This window comes from Tamandua tetradactyla, chromosome 21 (assembly GCF_023851605.1).
Source record: "Tamandua tetradactyla isolate mTamTet1 chromosome 21, mTamTet1.pri, whole genome shotgun sequence".
In the NCBI taxonomy this organism is placed as follows: Eukaryota; Metazoa; Chordata; class Mammalia; order Pilosa; family Myrmecophagidae; genus Tamandua; species Tamandua tetradactyla.
In genome coordinates, this window is record NC_135347.1 from 52,647,665 (window position 1) to 52,667,360 (window position 19,696).

Genomic DNA, 19,696 nt, shown 5'->3' on the forward strand with positions numbered 1-19,696 from the left:
AGGTGCAATCCTGCCCCACTGCCCCTGAGCTCTGTGTACATGCATACCAGGGCCTGCCCCTAGACCCGCTCATACTAGGGCCCTGCCCCCCAGACCCATGCACGCGCACAGCCACATCCTCTTGCTCGGCACCCTCATATCTGTGCACTGACCTCTTGATCCCTGCACCCCATACCCCCTTGCCCCACACACCCTTGCCCCACCCCCCAGTACAAGTGCCCTTCTCCCACACCTGACAGGTGATCTCATGCGTATCTGTGCCACTTAGCACCTACCCTGCCAAAGCGTGCCCCCCTGCCGCCGCTTCTGCACCTGTGCCAGGGCACCGCCCACCTGACATTGTGGGCACAGAATTGAAGAGTACCAGTAAGGGTAATTTAAAGGAAAAAAAGAGAAAAAGCGGAAAGACTATATAGATCAGGCAAATAAAAATCAAAGGATAATATGGTGGAATTAAGAAATGTCTTTGCACTAATAACTTTGAAATGCTAATGGACTTAACTTACCAATTAAAACATGCAGATTGGCAGAATGGATTAATAAATATCCAATCTGGTTAGCTTTTTTTTTTTTTTTTTTTTTTGCATGGGCAAGCACCAGGAAACGGAATCAATCTGACTACCATTTTTTTTTTTCTAGTTAGTTGCTTTAACTAGAACTTCCAGTCCAATATTGAACAACTATGGTGATAGTGGGTATCCTTGAATTGTTCCTGATCTTAGGGGGAAAGTGTGGAGCCCTTCACCATTGAGTGACTGGATTTTGTCAAACGCCTTTTCTGTGTCAACAGGGCACTGTTTTCTGTCAAATGCCTTTTCTGTGTCAATTGAGATGATTGGTTTTTTTTTTTTTCCTTTGTTCTGTTAATATGATTTGTGGTATTGATTTTCTTAAGCTGAACCACCTTTGCATACCTGGGATAAATCCCACTTGATCATAGTGCCTATTTATTTAATGTTCTGTTGGATTTGGTTTCCTAGTATTTTGCTAAGGATTTTGCAACTACATTCATAAGGGAAATTCATCTGCAATTCTCCTTTTTTTGTAGTATCTTTATCTGGCTTTGGTGTTAGGGTGATGCTGGCCTTGTAGAAGGAGTTAGGAAATGTTCTATCTTCTTCTATATTTTGGAAGAGTTTGAGCAGGATTGATGTTAATGCTTCTTGTAATGTTTGGTAAAATTGATTCAGTGAAGCCCCCTGGTCCTGGGATTTTCTCTGTTGGGAGCCTTTATGATTACTGACTCTTCCTTACTTGTTATTGGTCTGTTGGCAGCTTGTTTCTTCATGAGTCAGTGCAGGTAGATTTTGTGTTTCTGGGACTTTGTCCATTTTATCTAGGCTGTCCAATGGTTGTTGGCAACCTTTTGTTCATAATATCCTCATATAATCCTTTTAATTTTTGTGGTCAGTAGTAATATCCCACTTTTCATTTCTGATTTTAATTTAATCATGTCCCCTCTCTGTTTTTTTTCTTTGTCAATCTAGCTAAAGGTTTGTCAATTTATTGCTCTTTTCAAGTGAACCACTTCTATTTTATTGATTCTCTCTTTTGGTTTTTAAAATCTTATTTTATTTTTATTTTTGGCAAGAAAGAAAACCTTATAGCCAAAGGTGGCAATGACATTAAAGGAATTCTCTCTACTTTTCAGAGTTGCTCCAATGGTATCTCAAGAGTCCATGTTTACTCCTCTTTTTGAAGCTTCCTTTTCTTAGTTGTTGCATTCTTGAAGAACCTGAGTCATTGCTCAGGTTTTAGGCAGTGAACTCCTTCATGTTCTGGCAGTAAGTGTTAATCTGGCTTGCAGCAAGCAGTGAATCTATCCTTACTGGGAGCTGGGGTGGTTTGAAGAGTTTGGGCAGGTCCTCCTCAGCTCTGCTCTGGTGGGGCATGCTACCCTGCTGGAGATGCTGTGATACTGATGCTTTGGTGGCGGCTGTTTACTAGTGTTCCTCATGTATGTGTTATATTTAACTACATTCTGGCTTGATTCATCCACTCTGACCACGAGCAATGGCAGATTCTTCCCCAAGGGATTGCTGCTAGCAAGACTGAGCAATTCATGTTCATCTGCTATAGCCACCTTCTCAAGTTCCCACATTAGGACATTGCTCGGATGTGAATTCTTAATTACAATGGGCATTTCTTCAAAAATGTGCTCATTGTGATATTTGCCTTTTTTTCAGTGCTTTAGGAAAAGCAAATCCTTCTCTTTACAAACTTCCATCAGCTTAGGAGTCAAATCTGTATGCCTTCAGTGAGAGAGGCCCTTGGGCAGTTTTTATGGGATCATAAATGAGAACAGCTTCTTCAGCGACGTGCTGGTAACTTACCTGAGAATCCAGGATCCCCTGGATGATGAAGAAGCCAGAGAACGTGGACTGGTCCCAGCCCACGTGGAGACAATCGATGTTAACATAGCAGAGGCTGCATGGCATTTCCATCTCACACGGAACAGGTGGAAGTCCTGCAGACATGGGGGCGTTTTTAAAAGAATCCAATTGGAAGTAGGAAGAACAGAGAATGTCTTCTCTGAAATATATAAATATGTTCTTGCTGTATTCCCCTTCTTCAAAATCAGCACCATCCTCTGTGTGCTGAGGAAGGGAAAGCAGTTGGCAATTTCAAACTACTCTTCCTCAACCAGGCCCCAAAGCAATCTCTGGACAACTTTCGCCCCTTGTCCTTCTTGATAATTTTTTATTGTTTTTAATATCACCAGGCCATCCATCTGTACTTGCTTCACAGCCCAGTCTCCGGAGCCGCCTTGGCCTTTGCCTTCCCTAGTTGCACAGTGTCGGTAGGGGAAGAGGAGGCAGCAGAGCTGGTACCTTCCTTGTGGGATTCCATCTTCCCCTCTCTCTTGTTTTTAGGCTTTATTTTATTTATCTTCCTGGAAATCTTTGTCATTTCCTCCCTCCTGCTCATTTTGGGTTTTGCTTACTCTTTTTTTTTTTTTCTAATTCCTAACATAGTAAATTTAGTCACTGATTTCAGATCTTCTTTTCTAACCTAGGCATTTAGAGGTATATTTACTTTCAGCACTGCATTTTTGTATTCTATGAGTTTTGGTATGTTATGTTCTCGTTTTCATTTGCCTCAAAATATTCCCTAATTTTCCTTGTGATTTCTTCTTTGACACATTGGTTAGGAGAAGGTTTTTACTGAGACTCAGAATTAGAGCTCTGGAGCTAGGAAAGTCAGCAGTATCCCATACAGGAATTGTTTAAAAAGTTGAAAAAGGAAACAGCCTTTGAGTAGAGCTATGAATGAAGCTGATCTGGATAGGACTGAGGTAAATCAGAATACAGGGTAAAGGATGATGCCATCTATATTTTAAAACTTCAACTTCTGTGTGAGACTAAAGGGAGACAAGTTTATTGGGTGCAAAATTTATATTTTGGGTAGTATATTTCCTAATTTAACTTGTATGGTCAGTTTAGTTGAACACCGTAGGTACATGGAATCTTGAATAGGGCATGAGCTTTTATTGGTTTGACCAAGTTAGTGTGATGCCCAGATATATCCCAGAGTAATTTGGGCAGTGAATAAAGAAGTATTTGCAAAATCCCCTTGAGGGGCTGGGGAGAAAGGAGGAAATATTGATCTTTCTCATTTGAAGAATTTCTGATATTCTCACAAGCAGTGGAGACAATGAAATCAATAGGCCGAGCCCTTGATCTTGGGGTTCGCTCCTATGAAACGTATTCCTGCAAAGGATAGGCTAAGCCTACTTAAAATTAGGTCTAAGAGTCACCCCCAGAGAACCTCTTTTGTTGCTCAGATGTGGCTGCTCTCTCTAAGACAACACAGAAAGTGAACTCACTGCCCTCCCCCACTATGTGGGACATGAGTCTCATGGGTGTAAATCTCCCTGGCAACATGGGACAGGAAGCACAGGACCCAGCATCAAGGGATTGAGAAAGCCTTCTTGACCAAAAGGGGCAAGAGAGAAATGAGACAAAATAAAGTTTCAGACTTCCTGGAAGATGGCGGCTTAGTAAGATGCGCGGATCTTAGTTTCTTCTCCAGGACACCTACTAGGGGAGTAGAAACGATACAGAAAGCGCCCAAAGCCACAACAGAGATAAAAAAGACAGCGTACCCCATCCTGGAACGGCTGGCTGGCTGAGAGAAGCAGCTCGGGTGAGATCGCTGAGGCGCGCGGGCCTTACCGGGCGGGGTGGCAAGCGGCCGGAGTTACTCCCTTCCCCCTTCCCGGGCCGGCTGGGAGAATTGGAGAGGTGGTCCCCTGAAACCAAGGCGACTGGCGCCCACACCACGCGCAGCCCCCGGACCAACTGAGAGAATTGGATCGGAAACCCCCAGGCCGCGGAGAACGGTGACCCCGTGACTCCCGGGGAACGTGCACTCTCTCGGGCGGGCCGCTGCCGCTGGCGCCCTCCCGCCACGCTTGTTGCCCAGGGCCGACTAGGAAATTCGGACGGGCTCTTTCCCTGGCTGCGGCGACCAGCAACCCTCCCTGCATTCGGACCCCGGGCCGGCTCAAGCCGCTTCGGCTAGCGAACCCCCAGGACGGCGAGAGTTTTCCAAAGTTTAAGGTCCCACAGCACCTTTTACTGGTGGGACCCGCAGACAAACGTGTGCCACGAGCGCCACCTACTGGGCAGGATAAGAAAAACAGAACCCAGAGATTTCACAGAAAAATATTACAACCTTGCTGGGTCCAACACCAAGAGAAATCTGAATAAATGCCCAGACGCCAGCAGCAGAAGATAACTGTCCACGCTCAAAAGATTGAGAATATGGCTCAGTCAAAGGAACAAACCAATAGCTCAAATGAGACACAAGAGCTGAGACAACTAATGCTGAATATACGAACAGAAATGGAAAACCTCTTCAAAAATGAAATCGATAAATTGAGGGAGGACATGAAGAGGACATGGGCTGAACATAAAGAAGAAATAGAAAAACTGAAAAAACAAATCGCAGAACTTATGGAAGTGAAGGATAAAGTAGCAAACATAGAAAAAATAATGGATAGCTACAATGATAGATTTAAAGAGACAGAAGATAGAATTAGTGATTTGGAGGATGGAACATCTGAATTCCAAAAAGAAACAGAAACTATAGGGAAAAGAATGGAAAAATTTGAACAGGGTATCAGGGAACTCAAGGACAATATGAACCGCACAAATATACGTGTTGTGGGTGTCCCAGAAGGAGAAGAGAAGGGAAAAGGAGGAGAAAAACTAATGGAAGAAATTATCACTGAAAATTTCCCAACTCTTATGAAAGACCTAAAATTACAGATCCAAGAAGTGCAGCGCACCCCAAAGAGATTAGACCCAAATAGGCGTTCTCCAAGACACTTACTAGTTAGAATGTCAGAGGTCAAAGAGAAAGAGAAGATCTTGAAAGCAGCAAGAGAAAAACAATCCATTACATACAAGGGAAACCCAATAAGACTTTGTGTAGATTTCTCAGCAGAAACCATGGAAGCTAGAAGACAGTGGGATGATATATTTAAAATACTAAAAGAGAAAAACTGCCAACCAAGACTCCTATATCCAGCAAAATTATCCTTCAAAAATGAGGGAGAAATTAAAACATTCTCAGACAAAAAGTCACTGAAAGAATTTGTGACCAAGAGACCAGCTCTGCAAGAAATACTAAAGGGAGCACTAGAGTCAGATACAAAAAGACAGAAGAGAGAGATATGGAAAAGAGTGTAGAAAGAAGGAAAATCAGATATGATATATATAATACAAAAGGCAAAATGGTAGAGGAAAATATTATCCAAACAGTAATAACACTAAATGTCAATGGACTGAATTCCCCAATCAAAAGACATAGATTGGCAGAATGGATTTAAAAACAGGATCCTTCTATATGCTGTCTACAGGAAACACATCTTAGACCCAAAGATAAACATAGGTTGAAAGTGAAAGGTTGGGAAAAGATATTTCATGCAAATAACAACCAGAAAAGAGCAGGAGTGGCTATACTAATATCCAACAAATTAGACTTCAAATGTAAAACAGTTAAAAGAGACAAAGAAGGACACTATATACTAATAAAAGGAACAATTAAACAAGAAGACATAACAATCATAAATATTTACGCACCGAATCAGAATGCCCCAAAATACGTGAGGAATATACTGCAAACACTGAAAAGGGAAATAGACTCATATACCATAATAGTTGGAGACTTCAACTCACCACTCTCATCAAGGGACAGAACATCTAGACAGAGGATCAACAAAGAAATAGAGAATCTGAATATTACTATAAATGAACTAGACTTAATAGACATTTATAGGACATTACATCCCACAACAGCAGGATACACCTTTTTCTCAAGTGCTCATGGATCATTCTCAAAGATAGACCATATGCTGGGTCACAAAGCAAGTCTTAACAAATTTAAAAAGATTGAAATCTTACACAACACTTTTTCGGACCATAAAGGAATGATGTTGGAAATCAATAATAGGCAGAGTGCCAGAAAATTCACAAATACGTGGAGGCTCAACAACACACTCCTAAACAACGACTGGGTCAAAGAAGAAATTGCAAGAGAAATTAGCAAATACCTCGAGGCGAATGAAAATGAAAACACAACATATCAAAACTTATGGGACGCAGCAAAGGCAGTGCTAAGAGGGAAATTTATTGCCCTAAATGCCTATATCAGAAAAGAAGAAAAGGCAAAAATTCAGGAATTAACTATCCATTTGGAAGAACTGGAGAAAGAACAGCAAGCTAACCCCAAAGCAAGCAAAAGGAAAGAAATAACAAAGATTAGAGCACAAATAAATGAAATTGAAAACATCAAAACAATAGAGAAAATCAATAAGGCCAGAAGTTGGTTCTATGAGAAAATCAATAAGATTGATGGGCCCTTAGCAAGATTGACAAAAAGAAGAAGAGAGAGGATGCAAATAAATAAGATCAGAAATGGAAGAGGAGACATAACTACTGACCTCACAGAAATAAAGGAGGTAATAACAGGATACTATGAACAACTTTACGCTAATAAATACAACAATTTAGAGGAAATGGACGGGTTCCTGGAAAGACATGAACAACCAACTTTGACTCAAGAAGACATAGATGACCTCAACAAACCAATCACAAGTAAAGAAATTGAATTAGTCATTCAAAAGCTTCCTAAAAAGAAAAGTCCAGGACCAGACGGCTTCACATGTGAATTCTACCAAACGTTCCAGAAAGAATTAGTACCAATTCTCTTCAAACTCTTCAAAATAATCGAAGTGGAGGGAAAACTACCTAATTCATTCTATGAAGCCAACATCACCCTCATACCAAAACCAGGCAAAGATATTACAAAAAAAGAAAACTACAGACCAATCTCTCTAATGAATACAGATGCAAAAATCCTCAATAAAATTCTAGCAAATCGTATCCAACAACACATTAAAAGAATTATACATCATGACCAAGTAGGATTCATCCCAGGTATGCAAGGATGGTTCAACATAAGAAAATCAATTAATGTAATACACCATATCAACAAATCAAAGCAGAAAAATCACATGATCATCTCAATTGATGCAGAGAAGGCATTCGACAAGATTCAACATCCTTTCCTGTTGAAAACACTTCAAAAGATAGGAATACAAGGGAACTTCCTTAAAATGATAGAGGGAATATATGAAAAACCCACAGCTAATATCATCCTCAATGGGGAAAAATTGAAAACTTTCCCCCTAAGATCAGGAACAAGACAAGGATGTCCACTATCACCACTATTATTCAACATTGTGTTGGAGGTTCTAGCCAGAGCAATTAGACAAGAAAAAGAAATACAAGGCATCAAAATTGGAAAGGAAGAAGTCAAACTATCACTGTTTGCAGACGATATGATACTATATGTCGAAAACCCGGAAAAATCCACAACAAAACTACTAGAGCTAATAAATGAGTACAGCAAAGTAGCAGGTTACAAGATCAACATTCAAAAATCTGTAGCATTTCTATACACTAGTAATGAACAAGCTGAGGGGGAAATCAAGAAACGAATCCCATTTACAATTGCAACTAAAAGAATAAAATACCTAGGAATAAATTTAACTAAAGAGACAAAAAACCTATATAAAGAAAACTACAAAAAACTGCTAAAAGAAATCACAGAAGACCTAAATAGATGGAAGGGCATACCGTGTTCATGGATTGGAAGACTAAATATAGTTAAGATGTCAATCCTACCTAAATTGATTTACAGATTCAATGCAATACCAATCAAAATCCCAACAACGTATTTTTCAGAAATAGAAAAACCAATAAGCAAATTTATCTGGAAGGGCAGGGTGCCCCGAATTGCTAAAAACATCTTGAGGAAAAAAAACGAAGCTGGAGGTCTCGCGCTGCCTGACTTTAAGGCATATTATGAAGCCACAGTGCTCAAAACAGCATGGTATTGGCATAAAGATAGATATATCGACCAATGGAATCGAATAGAGTGCTCAGATATAGACCCTCTCATCTATGGACATTTGATCTTTGATAAGGGAGTCAAGCCAACTCACCTGGGACAGAACAGTCTCTTCAATAAATGGTGCCTAGAGAACTGGATATCCATATGCAAAAGAATGAAAGAAGACCCATCTCTCACACCCTATACAAAAGTTAACTCAAAATGGATCAAAGATCTAAACATTAGGTCTAAGACCATAAAACAGTTAGAGGAAAATGTTGGGAGATATCTTATGGATCTTACAACTGGAGGCGGTTTTATGGACCTTAAACCTAAAGCAAGAGCACTGAAGAAGGAAATAAATAAATGGGAACTCCTCAAAATTAAACACTTTTGTGCATCAAAGAACTTCATCAAGAAAGTAGAAAGACAGCCTTCACAATGGGAGACAATATTTGGAAATGATATATCAGATAAAGGTCTAGTATCCAGAATTTATAAAGAGATTGTTCATCTCAACAACAAAAAGACAGCCAACCCAATTACAAAATGTGAAAAAGACTTGAACAGACACCTCTCAGAAGAGGAAATACGGATGGCCAAGAGGCACATGAAGAGATGCTCAATGTCCCTGGCCATTAGAGAAATGCAAATCAAAACCACAATGAGATTTCATCTCACACCCACCAGAATGGCCATTATCAACAAAACAGAAAATGACAAGTGCTGGAGAGGATGCGGAGAAAGAGGCACACTTATCCACTGTTGGTGGGAATGTCAAAGGGTGCAACCACTGTGGAAGGCAGTTTGGCGGTTCCTCAAAAAGCTGAATATAGAATTGCCATACGACCCAGCAATACCATTGCTAGGTATCTACTCAAAGGACTTAAGGGCAAAGACAGAAACGGACATTTGCACACCAATGTTTATAGCAGCATTATTTACAATTGCAAAGAGATGGAAACAGCCAAAATCTCCATCAACAGAAGAGTGGCTAAACAAACTGTGGTATATACATACGATGGAATATTATGCAGCTTTAAGACAAGATAAACTTATGAACCATGTAATAACATGGATGGACCTAGAGAATATTATGCTGAGTGAATCCAGCCAAAAACTAAAGGACAAATACTGTATGGTCCCACTGATGTGAACGGACATTCGAGAATAAACTTGAAATATGTCATTGGTAACAGAGTTCAGCAGGAGTTAGAAACAGGGTAAGACAATGGGTAATTGAAGCTGAAGGGATACAGACTGTGCAACAGGACTAGATACAAAAACTCAAAAATGGACAGCACAATAATACCTAATTGTAAAGTAATCATGTTAAAACACTGAATGAAGCTGCATCTGAGCTATAGGTTTTTGTTTTGTTTTGTTTTGTTTTGTTTTGATTTTACTATTATTACTTTTATTTTTTTCTCTATATTAACATTCTATATCTTTTTCGGTTATGTTGCTAGTTCTTCTAAACCAATGCAAATGTACTAAGAAATGATGATCATGCATCTATGTGATGATGTTAAGAATTAATGATTGCATGTGTAGAATGGTATGATCTCTAAATGTTGGGTTAATTTCTTTTTTTCCGTTAATTAAAAAAAAAAAAAAAAGAGAGAAGGGATAATTGGAGATGAAGGGATACAGACTGTACAACGGGACTGGATATAAAAACTCAGAAATGGACAGCACAATACTACCCAATTGTAATGCAATTATGTTAAAACACTGAATGAAGCTGCATGTGAGGTATAGGTTTTTTGTTTTTGTTTTTTTTGTTTTTTTTTTCTCTTTCTATTATTGTTTTAATTCTTATTCTGTTGTCTTTTTATTTCTTTTTCTAAATCGATGCAAATGTACTAAGAAATGATGAATATGCAACTATGTGATGTTATTAAGAATTACTGATTGTACATGTAGATTGGAATGATTTCTAATTGTTTTGTTAATTCTTTTTTTAATTAATAAAAAAAAGCATAAATAAATAAATAAATAAATAAATAAATAAAGTTTCAGTGGCTGGGAGATTTCAAACAGAGTTGAGAGGTTTTCCTGGAGGTTTTTCTTATGCATTATATAGATATTCCTTTTTAGTTTATGGTATATTGGAGTGGATAGAGGGAAGTACCTGAAATTGTAGAGCTGTGTTCCAGTAGCCTTGATTCTTGAACACGATTGTATAATGATATAACTTTTTCTATATCATTATAGTAAATGATAGTTATAGTAAGTCATTATAGTAAGTGACTGTGTGACTGTGAAAACCTTGTGTCTGATGCTCCTTTTATCTAGGATATGGACAGATGAGTAAAAAATATGGATAAAAATTAAATAATAGGGGAGCAGAGGGTAAAAAACAATAGGTAGATGTAAGTACTGATGGCCAAGGAGGGGGGATAAGAGATATGATATGCATGAGTTTTGTCATTTTATTTCTTTTTCAGGAAAAATGCAAATGTTCTAAAAAACGATCATGGTCATGAGTGCACAACTACGATGATGTTGTGAGCCCTTGATTGTACACCATGTATGGAATGTTTGTGTGTTAAGATTTGTCAATAAAAATATTTTTTTAAAAGAGTAGGTTTTTAAATTTCTACTTATTTATGAGTTTTCCAGTTCATCTTGTTATTAATTTCTTACTTCATTCCACTGTGGTTGGAGAACATATGTTGTGTGATCTTAATATTTTCAAATTCATTGAGTCAGTGTGTTGGGACTAACAGGGTCTATCCTGGAGAATGATCCATGTGCACTAAAGAAGAATGTGTGTATTCTGCTGCTGCTGGGTGAAATGTTCCATAAACATCTGTTAGTTCTAGTTGGTTTACAGTATCAATCAAGTCTTCTATTTCTTTATTGATCTTCTGTATAGGTGTTCTTTCCATTATTGAAAGTGGTATTTTGAAGTCTCCTATTACTATATAAAGCCATCTATTTCTCCCTTCAAATATGTCAACATTTTGTTCATATATTTGAGCACTTTGCTATTAAGTATGTACACTTTTATAATTGCTATGTCTTCTTGTTGAATTGCTCCTTTTATCCACATATAGTGCCCTTCCTCTCCCTCGTAACAGTTTTTTTTATTTAAATCTATTTTAGCTGATAATATTTGTTGTGTATTGAATCTTGTTCCCCACGAAATGTGTGTGCAGTTCTGACACATCGTTCTAGTGTGTGAACCCATTTGTAAATAGGACTTTGAAGATGTTATTGCTAAAGTGTGCTCAAACTAAATGAGGGGTGCCATTATCCAGTATGGCTTAAGTCCTTACCAGCAAAGGAAATTGGAGACAGAAAGAGAGAAGCCACATGGATTTCCGAGAAGCTAGAAATCAGTGGAACCTGGGAGAGAAGTGAGAAGATGCTGCCATTTGCATTGTCACGATGCAGAAAAACTGCTATTTGACAGTTTGATTAGAACATCTTTAGGCATGGATCCCTTTGAGTTTCTCCTGGTTGGGATTCACTGGGATTCTTAAAAGTACCTTACATATTTTGTGAAATCTGGGAAGTTTCCTGCCATTATTTCTTTGAATATTCCTTCTGCCCTTTCACTCTTTCTTCTCGTTCTGATATCGCCATCATGCATATGTTGATATAGTTTATGGTGTCCCCACAGGTCTCTTAGACTCTGTTCACTTTTTTGTTTTTCCCTACAGGAAGGAAAAGCTTTTTCATAGAATGTTCTTCTTTGGTAGAGATTACAAATTTAACCGTTATAATGGGACCTTCTTTATGTCCTTCCCTGAGTGAATTTACACATCGTTCCCTGTTTGGATGAAAAGCAACCACCATACCTAATACCAGGCATATACAACTGTGATTTTTTAAAAACCATATTCAAAGGCATAATTCAGTTCTGTCAATTATGCTCACAATAATTTGCTACCATCACCACCATCCATTTCCAAAACTTTACAATCAACTTAACTAGGAATTAAACATTAACTTCCTATTTTCAATACCTAACCCAGTTCATGGTAATCTATATTTTAGATTCTATGAGTTTTCTTATTTTAATTATTTCATATCAATGAGATTATACAATATTGTCCTTTTGTGTCTGACTTATTTCACTCAGCCCAATGCTTTCAAGGTTTAACCATGCCTGCTGCATCTGAATTATGTATTTCATAGTTTGTATATATCACATTTTGTTTAACTGTTCATCAGTTGATGGACACTTGGGTTCTTTCTATCCTTTGGCAATTGTGAACAGTGCCAGTATCGAACAATGGTGTGCAAATATCTGCTTGAGTCCCATCTTTCAGTTTTTTGGGTATATACCTAGTAGAGGGAGGACATATGATAGTTTTACAGTTATTTGTCTGAGGAAGTGATGAACTGTCATCCAGTGACTGCAATATTTTACATTCCCACGAGCAATGAATGAGTGTTCCTATTTTCCCACATCCTCTCCATCACTTATAATTTTGTTTTTTATTAGTGGCCATTCTAGTAGGTATGCAATGATATCTCATTGTGGTTTTTCCTGATAGCCAATGATGTTAAGCATCTTTTTTTGTGCTTTCTGGCCATTTGTATATCCTATTTGGAGAAATGTCTATTCAAATTTTTTGCCCATTTTTCAATCGGGTTGTCTTTTTTTTGTTGAGTTGTAGGATTTCTTTATATAGTCTAGATATTAAACCCGTATCAGATATGTGGTTTCCAAATATTCTACCCCAATGAGTAGGTTGTCTTTTCACTTTTCTGATCAAGTTCTTTGAGGCACACATTTATTGAGAAGGTTCCATTTGTCTATTTTTTCAGTTGTTGCTTGCTCTTTGGGTGGGAAGTCTGTGAAACCACTTACTAATGCAAGATCCTGAGGATGCTTCCTTACATATTCTTCTCGGAGTTTTATAGACCTAGTTCTTATATTTAGGTCTTTGATCCATTTTGTAGTCTCTGTTCACTTTTCTTCATTCTTTTCACTTTCTGCTCCTCAGCCTGAATCACTTCAATTGTCTTCTCTTTGAGTTCACTGGTTCTTTCTTCTGCCAGTTCCCATTGGCTATTGAAGCCTTCTAGAAAATTTTTCATTTTGGTTATTGTGGTCTTCAGCTCCTGTATTTTTATTTGGTTTCTTTTTAAAACTTTTCTCTCTTTATTGAGATTCTCATATTGCTCATTCATCATTTTCCTGATATACTTTCAGTCTTTTCTCCATATTTTCCTTTAGCTGTTTGAGTATATTGTAGACTGTTTTTTCCTTTCTTTTAAAAACATTTTTATTATGAGGTATATATGCAGAGGTATATATGCAGAAAAGTGATAAATTTCAAAGTATAGTTTAACGAGTAGTTATAGAGCAAGTTTCAAACTATAGTATGGGTTACAGTTCCACAATTTCAGGTATTTCCTTCTAACAGTTCTAATACATGAGAGATTTAAAAGAAATGTTGATATAATGATTCAGTGGTCGTAATCATTTGTTTAATCCTGTCTTCTCTGTTACGATTCCTCCCTCTTATTTGATCCTCCCAGTCTTCAGGTATATTTGGGTCATGATCATTTTAACTTCTTTAGGTTGAAAAGGGGTGTTGACATTATGGGATAGGGGAATATAACTGATTGATGTTCTTGAAGAGACTAGTACCCCTGGGCTTATCTGGCATAGGAACAATCTGGAGGTTTTAAGTTTCTGAAAAATAAACTCTGTGAGTGAAACTTTTTGGAGTCTCAGATAGAGCCATGGGTATTCTTTACAGTTTTTAGAAACATGGTTGGTTCGGGCATGGCATACCGTGGCGATGTGCCATATATAGCTGAAGCTTACATAAGAGCAACCTCCAGAACAGCCTCTCAACTTTATTTGAAGTCTCTTAGCCACTGAAACTTTTTGTTGTTGTTGTTACATTTCTTTTTGCCTTTCTGGTCAAGAAGGCACTGTCAATCCCAGGATGCCAGGCAAGGCTCATCCCTGAGAGTCATGTCCTACATTCCCAGGGAGACTTGCACCCCTAGAAGTCATGTCCCACGTCGAGGGGACGGTAGTGCGTTTATTTGCAGAGCTGTGTTTAGAGAGAGAGAAGCCACATCGGAGCAACAAAAAAGGTTCTCTGGAAATGACTCTTAGGCATGATTGTACATAACCTTAACTTTCCCATTACAGAAGTAAGTTTCATAAGAGTAAGCCTCAAGAGCTTGGCCTATTAACCTGGGATTCCCTAATGCTTGAGAGAATATCAGGAACTCACCATATGGGAAAGTTTAATAGTTTCCTGTTTTTTCTCCAGTCTCTCAAAGTACTTTGCAAATACTTTTGATTATCTGCCCAAACATACTCTGGAATGTATCAGGGTATTAAATTAAACTATACAGAATTACAAGATCTCATTCCTTATTCTAGGCTCCATGTGTTTGAGTTATTTTAGTGAACTGGCCAGAGCAATTAAATTAGATTGTGTGCTACTGAAAAATTAAATTTTGGTCAAAATAAACATCTCTTCCTTGGATCGCATATGCAAAGTGAAATTTTAAATGCAGACAATATTATCCTTTGCCCTGTGTTCTGATTTACTTTAGTCCCGACTATATCAGCTTTGTTCTTATCTCTAATTGAAGTCTGATCTCTTTTTCAGCTTTTTTAAACAGTTGCTCCATGGAGTAATGCTAACTTTCAGAGCTGCAGAACTCGAACTCTGAGACTTAGGTGCCACACAGATACCCAAAGTTCCAGGAAAACAGAAGTGTACACAAGGTGTACACATGCAGCCCAGCGTCTCAGAATTGAGACATAAACTTAAAACTCAAGAATAGATGTGACTGCTGTAAGAGCTTCCAGTCCAGGCCCTAATTTTCTTATAGTATTTTCTAAATGAGACCTTACAATATTTGTCCTTTTGTTTCTAGTTAGGCTTACTGCTCAACATAATATGTCCTCAGGCTTCAGTCACCTCGCTGCATGCCTCACAGCTTCATTGCTTCCTGTAGCCACACGCTATTCCATCCTATGGGCACACCACCGTTCTCTCTTCCACTCCTCAGCTGATGTACCTTCGGCCACCTCTCTCCATTGGCTATTGTGAATAATGCGGCCATACCCATCAGTGTGCAAATGTCTGTTCAAGCCCCAGCTTTCACCTCTTCTGAGTAGACTCCTAGTAACGGGATTGCCTAGGAGGACCCAGTATTTAGCCTCCTGTGGCTCTGCTTCATCGCCCTTCAGAGGGGTGGTCCCGTTCTGCTGCCTTTCCAACGTTGAATAATTGGACCTCTCTCTCCACGTTTCTCGAGCACTTGAATCCTTCTGTTTGCTTGTTTGTTTTGAATCTTCAGATTTTGTTGGGATATAATCACATAATATATATTCTAGCCAAAATAAACAGTGTCTCACAGTATCCTCGCTTAGTGATACAATCATCACCACTCTCAATTTTAGACAATTTTCATTCCTCCCAAGAGAAAATAACAGACAGGCCCATTCACACCAAAGAGAAAACCCAACCACCCCATAACTGTCTACCCCCCCACACAATTATTTACCCCTAGTATTATTGTGGTACTAGTAAGGTTTTCCTGTTAAACATAGTCCATAGCATGCATAAAAAAGATAGTATTATTAAGATAATGACACTTATCTATATAGTTATCTGTATAGTATTATTACACTTATCTTTGTACAAGTGTCATACCTTTGAAATAGTTCACACAAGAACTTATTTAAATTTATGGTGCTAATGGGTGAGATACCTGGCTTTATATAATCCCTCTCTATCATGTTCACCTTCAATACAGCATTATTACTTATAATCCCACTAACAAGCTACCATCAGCTCTATCCATTCCCATACATTAAAGTTCCACCTCATTAACAAGTCTGTGCATATTAGTTAACCACTCCCCCTTCTCTACCTTCTGAATATCTCTAGGTCCCCTATATTCTACTATTTAAGACTCTGAGTTCATATTTTCTAGTGAAATCATACAATATCTATCCTTCTGTGTCTGGCATATTTCACTAAGCATTATGTCCTCAAGTTTCATCCATGTTGTCATATGCTTCAGAACTCATTCCTTCTCACTGCTGCATAATATTCCTTCGTATGCATGTACCACATTTGCTTATCCACTCATATGTTGATGGAAAGTTGGATTGTTTCCATCTTTTGACCATTGTGATTAGTACTGCTGTGAACATCTGTGTGCAAGTGTCTGCTCATGTCACTGCTCCCAGATCTTTTGGGTATATACCAAGTAGTGGAACTGCTGGGCCATAGGGCACCTCGATATTTAGTTTTCTGAGGAAATGCTAAACTGTCTTCCATGGAAACTGTGCCATTATACATTCCCACAGGCAGTGAGTAAGTGTTCCAATTTATCCCACGTTTGTAGTTTCCTGTTTGTTTAACGGTAGCTATTCTTATAGATGTGCATTGATATCTCATTGTGATTTTCACTTACATTTTCCTAATATTTTGTAAAGATGAATATTTTTCATGTGCTCTTTAGCTAGTTGTAATTTCTCTTTAGAAAAATGTCTGCTCATATCTTTTATAATTGGGTTGTTTGTTCTTGTGTTGTTGAATTGTAGGATTTCTTTACATACACTGGATATCAAACCCTTATAGATATATGGTTTACAAATATTTTCTCCCATTAAGTTGGCTGCCTCTTCACCTTTTTAACAAAGTCCTTTGAGGCACAGAAGCTTTTGATTTTGAGGTTCCCATTTATCTGTTTTTTCTTTTATTGCTTGGGCTTTAGGTGTAAAGTCTAAGAACGTACCTCTTACCAAGTCTTGAAGATGTTTCCCTGTATTTTCTTCTAGAAGTTTTATGGTACCGGCACTTATATTTAGGTCTTTGATCCACTTTGAGTTAATTTTTTTATAGGGGGTGTGGTAGGATTCTGCTTTCATTTCTTTTGACTAAAGATATCCAGTTCTTCCAGGCCCCATTTATTGACGAAACCGTACTGTCCCAGTTCTGTGGATTTGGGGGCCTTGTCAAACCTCAAGTGACCGTAGATGTGGTGGTTCATTTCTGTACTTTGGATTCAATTCCATCGGTCAATATTTCTATCTTCGTGCCAGTGCCATGCTGTTTCGACCACCGTAACTTTATAATAATAAGCTTCAAAGTCAGGAAGTGTAAGTCCTCCCACTTCATTCTTCTCTTTTAGGATGTTTTTGGCCATTTGAAGCCCCTTTCCCTTCCAAATAAATTTGATAACTAGTTTTTCCATGTGTGCAAAGTAGGCTCTTGGAATTTTGATTAGTACTGCATTGAACCTGTTGATCAATTTGGGTAGAATTGGCATCTTCATGACATTTAGCCTTCCAACCCATGAACACAGAATCTTTCTACCTATTTAGATTTTCTTTGATGTCTTTTAGTAAAGTTTTGTAGTTTTCTGTGTAGAGACCTCTTCACATCCTTGGTTAAGTTTATTCCTAGATATTTGGTTCTTTTAGTTGCTATTGTGAAAAGAGATTTTTCTTAATTGCCTCCTCAGTTAGGTCATTAGTAGTGTATAGAAACATTACTGATTTTTGCACATTAATCTTATATCCCACTACTTTGCTGAATTTATTAGCTCAAGTAGCTTTGTCATAGCTTTCTCAGAGTTTTCTAAATATGGGATCATGTCACCCGCAAACAATGAAAGTTTCACTGCTTCCTTTCCTATTTAGATGCCTTTTCTTTCTTTTTCTTGCCTAATTGCTCTAGCTAGAACGTCTACCTGACTTTTTTGTTTTTTTTTCCTATATGCCCTTTATCATATTGAGGAAGTTTCCTTCAATTCTTACCTTCTGAAGTGTTTTTATCAGAAAAGGATGCTGAATCTTGCTGAATCCTTTACAGCATCAATGGAGATGACCGTGTGATTTTTTTTCCCTTTTGATTTGTTAATGTATTGTATTACATTGATTGGTTTTCTTGTGTTGGATGCTTGCAAGCCTGGAATGAACCCCACTTGGTGGTAGGGTATAATTATTTTAATGTGTCTTTGGATTCAATTTGCAATATTTTGTTGAGAATTTTTGCATCTATATTAATTAGGAAGATTAGTCTGTAGCTTTCCTCTCTTGTAGTATCTTTATTTGGTTTTGTTATTGGAGCAAAATTAGCTTCATAAAATGAGTTAGGTAGTATTCCTTTTTCTTCAATTCTTTTGGGAGACTTTGAGAAGGAATGATAGTTTTTTTCTGGAATGTTTGGTAAAATTATCCTGTGAAGTCATCTGGCCCTGGACTTTTCTTTGTAGGAAGTTTTTTTATTTATTTTTTTATTGTCTCCCTACATATATGTATTTCTATATCTATATATACACATAGAGAGAGGCAGTACGTGATATGTATATCGTGGGGAATTTTGCTTTTGGGGGCGGAGGGGGGGCGGCGCATGGACCAGTAATCATACGCAGGTCTCACACAGGGCGGGAGAGAATTCTATGGCTGAATTATGTAGGAAGGTTTTTGATGACTAAATCTGTTTACTTGTAATTGGTCTGTTGAGGTCTTCTGTGTCTTCTCAAGTCAATATAGGTTGTTCATGTGTTTCTAGGAAATTGTACATTTCCTCTAAGTTGTCTAGTATATTGGCATACAGTTGTTCATAGTATCCTCTTAACGATTTTTTAAAAAATTTCTCTGGGATCAATGGTAATGACCCCCCTCTGATTTCTAACCTTGTTGATTTGCGTCTTCTCTCTTTTTGACTTTCAGTCTACCTAAGAGTTTGTCAATCTTGTTGATCTTCTCAAAGAACCAAATTTTTTTTTTATTCTATTGTTTTCTGTCCTCCAGTTCATTTATTTCTGCTTTATCTTTGTTATTTCTTTTCTTCTTTGCTTTAGGGTTCATTTGCTGTTCTTTCTCTAGCTTCTTCAGTTATTCGCAGGTAAGTTTTTGGTTTTAGCTTTTTCTTCCTTTTTAATGTTTATGTTTAGAGCTATACATTTCCCTCTCAGCACTGCCTTCCCTAAATCCTATAGTTGTTGTTGTTGGTTTTGACATGGGCAGGCTCCGGGAATCAAACCTTGGTCTCTGGCATGGCAGGTGAGATTCTGTCACTGAGCCACTATCGCACCGCCCTGCATCCTATAGGTTTTGATACGTTGTATTCTCATTTTCGTTTGTCTCCAGATATTTACCGATTTCTCTTACAATTTCTTCTTTGACCCACTGGTTATTTTAACTTCCATATGTTTGTGAATGTTCTGTTTCTTTGGTGGTTGTCAATTTCCAGCTTCATTCCAGTATGGTCAGAAAAAGTGCTGGGAATAATTTCAGTCTTTCAAAATTTATCGAGACCTGTTTTCTGCCCCAGCA

The 19,696-nt window shown here is 38.0% G+C and overlaps 1 protein-coding gene and 1 pseudogene across 1 annotated transcript in view; one reads left to right on the forward strand and one right to left on the reverse strand.

Moving 5' to 3' along the window:
• DMGDH (dimethylglycine dehydrogenase) overlaps positions 1-19,696 on the forward strand; it is a 108,302-nt gene that overhangs the window by 39,609 nt on the left and 48,997 nt on the right. The gene's annotated exons all lie outside the window — the stretch shown is intronic.
• On the reverse strand, positions 1,641-2,850 carry LOC143665783 (eukaryotic translation initiation factor 3 subunit H-like; annotated as a pseudogene).